The sequence below is a fragment of the Chiloscyllium plagiosum genome, chromosome 5, assembly GCF_004010195.1.
Source record: "Chiloscyllium plagiosum isolate BGI_BamShark_2017 chromosome 5, ASM401019v2, whole genome shotgun sequence".
NCBI lineage: Eukaryota > Metazoa > Chordata > Chondrichthyes > Orectolobiformes > Hemiscylliidae > Chiloscyllium > Chiloscyllium plagiosum.
This window is the reverse complement of record NC_057714.1, coordinates 31,423,646-31,431,906: the sequence shown is the minus strand read 5'-3', so window position 1 is coordinate 31,431,906 and position 8,261 is coordinate 31,423,646.

The following is an 8,261-nucleotide window of genomic DNA, read 5'->3' as shown; positions in this document are numbered from 1 at the left end:
AGAAAGCCATTCAGCCCATCGAAATTATTTGATAAGAAGAGACACAGCCCATTCACTCTCTGTTGTTTTTTACGCAAAAAGAGATTTTTTTTTAAATCTGCGAATGTTGGAATTCAAAGTAGACAGTCAGGACGCCGGAACAACACAACAAGAGAGGCGGTTTCAGGAGGTGAGAAATCAACGACTTGAGAAAAGCCTTCTTCAGGACTGTGTTACTGACCTTTTTAAGGGAGTCTACATTTAAAGAGGCTGCGTGAGGGAGTTGGAGACAGGATGATGAGGTGGGGATAGGTGAACAAAAATAGTGGTTATGAGCGGGTTGGTCGATGGGAGGAATGAATCCAGTTGGGAGATGGAAGAAGGGATGATCAGAGGAATGGATGGGAGGAGGAGGAACTGGGAATGTATTTGGGGGATTGTAGGGGAGGTTATTTGAAATTGGAGAACTCAATGTTGAGTAACCCGGGCTGTAGGCTGCCCAGGCAGAAGATGAAATGTTGTTCCTCCAATTTGCGGTTTGTTTCATAGTGCAAGGATGGCCACTGTGGAAAGCGCGTGGAACGGGGAATTGAAATAGGCCGTGGCTGGGAGGTCAGCTCAGCCTTTATTGGCCCAGCTGAGGTGCTTAGCAGAACATCCCCTTAGTTTATGCTTGGAATCGCCGATATCGAGAAGACCACATCTGGAGTACCAGATACAGTAAACTAGGATGGTTTCCAACATCTTGCACATTTTCCACAAGGACCATTCCCTTCGCTAATCTTTGGTTCGTTCCCCACTCCCCACCAAACCCTCCAATCCCCACTGACAACTGCCCCTGCAAATGGAAAAGATGCATCACCTGCCGGAACACAATCTCCCTCACCTCCATCCAGCGCCCCAAACAGACCTTCCAGGTGAAACAGAGATTCACCTGCCTCCCTTCAATCCTAGTGTACTGCATCAGGTGCTTCCGATGTGGTCTTCCCTACACTGGGGAGACCAAACATAAACTAAGGGCACATTTTCCGAACCATCACAGCCGGGCCCAAAGGGACCGACGTGAACTCCCAGTCACTACCCAGTTCACTTCCCCTTCCCCTGCTCTCCCCAGCCCCGACCATTTCATTCTCAATTTATCTGCAGCTTCCCCTACCCCCACCCCGCATCCTGAAGAACAGTTATACCGGAAATATAGACTTCTCCACCTCCTGATGCTGCCTGGCTTGTTGTCAGCCTCCTGTTTCTCTGTTATTACACAGGACGAAAATGAGTCTAGTCAGCACAACAAGCTGGTTAGCAGTTACCATGAGTCACCCCATGATCTCTTCCCTGGGATGAGGAAGAGGATATGCAACCCCTCGAGACGCTGACACACGAAAGGAAGAGACCATTCAGCCCCTCCAAACTGTTCTACTGAAATAGGAGGATGTCATTGATGCTGCAACACGACAAATCAATGAAGCAGAGACTGCACAGACAGACTGGCCCAAGTCGTTCCTCCTGGCTCCATTGCTTATGCTGCACATGTGTTGCATTAATGTGGTTTGCTGATGGAGAGGAGCACACCGGATGGCTTGTCCCAAGTCGCAAGGAGGCATGTACCATATCCGAGAAGATAGGTTCATCTTCTGCATGGAGATCAGAAACTTTTGGGAATGGCCAACACTATCAGCTGACATGTTTGATAACATCATGCTTAGTGCAGGGTCTCAATCCAACTGTACATTGAGATAGTGAGAGTTCATTCAGAATCTGCAGCTCTCTCACAACCAACATGTGGTCTCCACAGGGAGTGTAAAGTATCAGAGAGTCATAGAGTTTAACAGCAGGGAGACAGTCCCTTTAGCGTAAATTGGACAATGCCAACCAAAATGTCCATTCATTTTAACTCCATTTCACTGCACTTGGCCCGTATCCTACTAAACCTTTCTATCAACGTATATGTACACATATGAAAACATATACTGCAGGAAAACACGTTATATTTCACGCTATCATTGTTTTGTTATGGGAATAATGAGTCCTGGTTCAAAATGCTCAAGTTTTATTGCAATCACTTTTTAATCTTTTGCAGCATTACACATTAAACACTCATTTCCTTCACATTCTCCTCGTGGTACCATCACTGCAGGGATTTGTCTGATCAAACTACTTTACACTATCTCACTGTGACAAGGAGATCATTCCTTACAATGGAGAGAAAATCTGTTCGCAGTGCTTCATGTGCTGTCTCAATATCTCTCCACAGCTGCAGGGAGTTGTCTTCACGCCTATATTTGAATAATTTTTTCAACGAAGGACATTATACAATATACTGTGCTGATTACTTGCTGCTCTGTATGAATTCTGTCAGTGACTCATGACCAAGGGCATTCAGTGCCTTTTCACCAAGAGCCGTTCCCATCATCTCACCTTCTCATAGATACAAAATGAGAAGGATGGTATGTTTTGCTAAATCATTTCTTTGCCTTGCGAAACGCTACACTTCCAGCACAGCCACGCCAACAGCAACATCACTACTGCCATTGGAAATGTTTGGAGATGCTGAGGAGGCAATGACCAAACTGCATTATCTCCGGATTATTAATGCAGCGACACAGGTAATGACCCAGAGCACAGATTTAATTCCCATCACAGCAAATATTGGAAATCGAGTTCAATAAAATATCACGAATTAAGATACAATGAAACGATTGTCAGAAAATCCCTACCTGGTACACTGATGTCCTTCAAGGAATGAGATGTATCATCTTCACCTGATCGGGCTTACAGGTGACTCTAGACCCATAGCAATGTTGTTAACTCTCGGCTGCCGTTTGAAATGTCCAAGCCCAACCACTCAGTTATATCACTCATTATAAAGTCTCAAACAAATTAAACCAAACGGAACTAAGCATTAAATGCTTACAGCTCACAGACTGCAATGGTCAGGAAGGCAGCTCATCAACAGCTTCTCAAGGACAACGTGGAAAGGGAATTGCATGCTGTCCCAACATCCCTTTAATTAATGTTTAAAAGATTATTACTATTAGGAAAGGAAGACAAAAGGACATATCTCACTTCAAACCGTGACTTTGATGTATACCTTACATGGACAGGATTTTCGTTAATATGGCAACAGGAGAAAAATAAATAAGATTAATCTTGATTTATATTTCCATTCCATCTGGTCATCAACAATCCCTCTATTTGCTTCATTCTCTCTATCTCTCTCTTAATCTATCTGTTGAACTCCCTCCTTCTCCTCTTCACAACAGACATCCCTGTCACCAACATTAATCACACTATTTCCCAGTTGTGTGCAGTTCTGATGGATGGTCATTGGACTCAAAATGTCAATTCTATTTTTATCTCGATCCGAGGCTGCCAAATCTGCTCAGTTTCTCTGGCACTTCTTCATTCTCCTGATCTCTCGCATCATTTTTTTTTTCCCAACGTTTAGTGTTGTCATTAGATAGGACGTCTGCATCGCTGTTAACTGCACCATTTGTTGACCTCACTAAATGCCCTTTACTATGAGGCCATACCTTATGGCAGTATAGAGCAAAGCACATTGCTGTGGACCTGACGCCGTCTTTATCCAGACCAGGTCCAAATGTTAGATTTCTTTACCAAATATCATCAGTGAAATAGATGAACTTATCGACAAAACGCTAGGGGTGGTTACATTAGTGAAATTCACTTTTATTTCCAGTACCTGTCATTTGAGTTTAACTTCTCTCATCATCTGAGATAGGATTTGAAACAATGTCTTTAGTGTAGTAACCTGGACCACTGAATGACGTGGCCAGCGACATTACTATTCTGACACAGTGTCCCTGACCTGTAATAACTTTAGAGATACGATCAATGTCATGATGGAAACATTGTATTGGAAAGAATGATTAGAAGAGAGCTGGAACCATGAAGTCTGAAATTTTCCAAGGCATGTATAATGGTGTACTTACCAACTGAACAAACGTCAAGCTGTGGAATGGGGATACTATGGAGCTGGTAGTGGGTCTGTTTGGTGATGGAGAGAATGTGAAGACATAAATCAATTCAGGACAAATAGGTACTTCCGGATTGTGAACAGTCTTGTTCTCAGATGTGTGTGAGGGCGGGGCAATGGGCGGCTTTGAAATTTGTGGTAATGAATGGATTTGCATTTGAAACTGAAGACAGTAGTTTCCAACTTTGCCAAATATAGTTAACAGAAATAGCACTGAAGTTCATCATGGCTTTTGGGATTAATAAGTAGATAGAGATGGCGAGACTTACCAGGAACACCAACAATAGCGAGCATGGGATAGTAACCAGCCTGAATAATCAGAAGTACACCTAATATCCGAACTGGTAATATGTTCCAATACCTGTAAGTAATGAAAAGACCCCAGGATAAACTCCTTTCCATTGTTGTAGCGTTCCATCCTAGGGTTCTCAGATTCTGAGCCATTGGCGCAGCATTCCAGTCTACTGTTCTCAGATTCTGAACCATTGCTGGAACATTCCAGTCTACTGTTCTCAGATTCTGATCCATTGTTAAAATATTCCAGTCTACTCTCAGATTCTGACCTCTCCTCTCCCGGTCTCTGCAACTGTTGATTCCTGTTAGTGTTGCAGGTGATGCATCTGCTGCTACAATGGGATAAATCACTGCAAGAAGCCCCTTACTAATAGAAGAGGGAAACCATCCAAGACATCATTAGGATCCATAGAGACTGACATCAATCACAGTCACTGAGCAAACAAATCCAGTTAACCCCTTTCTGTATGGTACAAACAACAACTGGATTTGATTGAATTTTGACATCGCTGACTATTGATCACATCTCCCATCACCAATTGTTCTCATGAAGTTAGTTGTGAGGGAGAATGATGGATGTTTCCTTAACACAGACTAGATGATTCTGCTGCATTGTCTGTTTGCAATGCTGTAACCATCTGAACACCGCCACACCCCCAACACAGCCACTCACAAAATACGCAATCTCGATGTCGTTAAAGTGCTGATCTCACCTCAACTAGACCAGACGCCAGCAAATAGATTCTCATTGGGAATATTTGCCTTGACCATACACAGGAAGTGTAGATCTATCTGGACATTCTTCTCATTGCTCTAATAAAACAATGTTGAACCTTCAACACACAATGCGATTCAACTTTGTTTTGTGTAAACTCGCAAACGCTTGATTACACTTTATTGGCTTCAAAGCAGTAAGACTTACATTTATTGAATTCAGTCCAAAGCCATATGTGGCATATTCTCACAAAACCAGTCCTTTTACAAGGTTATGTTGTCTTTAATTTGTTAAAGAGGGTCTAAATGAACCGAGATCCCAATATGTCTTAACTTATAAAGTTTCATTGGGATCATTTTGTTTATATCTAACAGGTAATGACTCAGCCAGAAGGCTCTCTCGTGTTTAATAGGAAACTTGTATAATCAAGAGGGCGTGGCCAACTCTCTAACTGGACAGGTCTGATCAGTTCTGGGGTTAGTTCAGTCAGGGTCACTGTTGGAACTGGACGCTCTCCTCTTCCTTCTGTCCTTCTGACCTTATAACCTGTAAGCCTTTGTGTCAGTTTTACTCTTGGTGATAAGGAGTTTGCTTATTGGGATTGTTGCTAGTATTTTGGAACAGGATCCTAAAGTCTGGATAGCCTGTCGGGTTTATGTAGGATTAGTTATTCAGGTATTCTATTTTTGGTGTCTTATGTTTCATTCGGTAATTTGGTAAATGAATGCTATTTGTTTACAACTCGGCAGTCTGACCAGCTAATTCACCCAAGGAAGATCCACTGTACATTAACTTTTCATTAATAACAAAGTTATGGTCCAGGCTACCTGCTTAAAATGTTCTGTGGGATCGGACCTGTTCCATAACAGAATGGGGGCCATTTCCGGGTTTAGGCAGCGAGTGGCAAGTATTAGTGTCTCCTATTTCGTGTGTTGATTTGGTGGGGACACAGAGCTTTAGATAGCAGTGGCTCTTGCAGGAGCCAAGGATATTTTGGAGGTGGAAGAAGTGACCTTCGGGATTTTAACAGAATGCACATAAGTCCAAGCTCTGGACAAGCTAGCGTTGAAGCTAATTCCTAACGTGAGGAAAGATGAGATGATTGCAACAGTAGCCTAGCATTCCATTTTGCAGTAAACTCCATCAGGATCTGTAGAGATGAGCAAACTTCAATTGCAAATGATGCAGCTTGATTTAAAAGCGGGAATGAAGCACTTTGAGTTACGGCTAACATCAGAAGAGAAAGAAAGAGAATGAATAGGTTTAGCAGAGGAAAGAAAAAAGAAGAATGTCCTTAGCAGAAGTGTAAGAAAAATGGAGAGGGATTGTGATTCAGAGATGGGCACTTAGAATGGAAAGTTAGCTTAAAAGGACGGGGATGAAGGCTGAAGGTGAGCTTAGTGAAGAACAGAGTGAGGATGAGCAAACTCATGGTAGTTAAAAGCTGGAAATGTGTTGCTGGAAAAGCGCAGCAGGTCAGGCAGCATCCAAGGAACAGGAGAATCGACGTTTCGGGCATAAGCCCTTCTTCAGGAATGAGGAAAGTTTGTCCAGCAGGCTAAGATAAAAGGTAGGGAGGAGGGACTTGGGAGAGGGGCGTCGGAAATGTGATAGGTGGAAAGAGGTCAAGGTGAGGGTGATAGGTCAGACTGGGGTGGGGGCGGAGAGGTCGTGAAGAAGATTGCAGGTAAGGAAGGCGGTTGGAGGAAGAACAACAAAACGACGGTTGGAGGAAGAACGCCTCATCTTCCGGCTAGGAACGCTCCAACCACAAGGGATGAACTCAGATTTCTCCAGTTTCCTCATTTCCCCTCCCCCCACCTTGTCTCAGTCAAATCCATCGAATTCAGCACCGCCTTCCTAACCTGAGATCTTCTTCCCGACCTCTCCGCCCCCACCCCAGTCTGACCTATCACCCTCACCTTGACCTCTTTCCACCTATCACATCTCCGACGCCCCTCCCCCAAGTCCCTCCTCCCCACCTTTTATCTTAGCCTGCTGGACAAAACTTTCCTCATTCCTGAAGAAGGGCTTATGCCCGAAACGTCGATTCTCCTGTTCCTTGGATGCTGCCTGACCTGCTGCGCTTTTCCAGCAACACATTTCCAGCTCTGATCTCCAGCATCTGCAGACCTCACTTTCTCCTCATGGTAGTTAAAAGCCTGGTGAGAAACATTTTAAATATATTCACACCTTGCCTAAATTTGATGATTAGGATATGGAAACCTTTTCCATTTCATTTGAAGAAGTGACTAAACAATTGCAGTGGCCAGTGACCATGTGCGTTTTGTTGATCCAAACAAAACTTGTCGGTTGAGTTCGGCAAGTATTCGCAACACAACACGATCAGATGAGGGATCTGGGGTGTATGAGGAGGTAACGAAAGTGCATATGAGCTTGTGCCAGAATCCGACAGACAACATTTGAGAAATATAAGTAGGGATCCTGATCAAACATATATTGAGTTTGAAAGGATCAAACAAAGTAATTTTGATAGCTGGAAAAGAGCTTTACAATGCTCTGAGAGAGACAATTACTTTGGAGGAGTTCAAAGTTTCACTGCCTGACATAGTGCACACACATTTGGAAGAGCAGAGATTTGAAACGGCAAGGCTGGCAGCTGAAGTGGCTGATGATTATGAATTGGTCCATAAAACATGGTTTGGCTTCTAGAATCAATTTCAGTCCATGAGTAAAGTTCAGTTAACTGGAGCAAAAATAAAACCTCACGTGGGAGGGAAAGGTAGATCTCGAAGAAGGTCATAAAGATAACTTGGCACAGGCTAGAAATGAAAGAAACAAAGAAGTTAAATAGGTCCGGTGTTTTCATTGCAAAAAATTAGGTCAGATGAAATTACTGTGTTTGTGGGTTCAGAAAGCAAATATAGATGTAGGAAAACAGGGTAGGCTTGGAAGTTTTGTTGGAGTGGTAACAGAAAGCACAGTGGAAACTGCATCAGTGTGTATAAGCTGATAAGAGGTCTGTTAAAGAGCAGGTGGCAGATCTGCTTAGAAAATATAAATGCAAAGGGAAAGTTTACAGACATAGGGCATGTAAGATGATGCAATATTAAGGTACACAGGATCCTCTTAGTCCGTGATGCTGAAAGATCAAGAGATATATATTCAGAACGACTATGTTCAGAAAAGGTACTTCTAAAGGGAATTCACCTTGAGACAAAAAGTGCATAATGATGAAAAGTGAGGATAGAGTGTCCAGAAAAGTGTGGAGAAATTGTGGTTGGAGTATTGGACAAACTCTCAGCTCCAGGAATACAA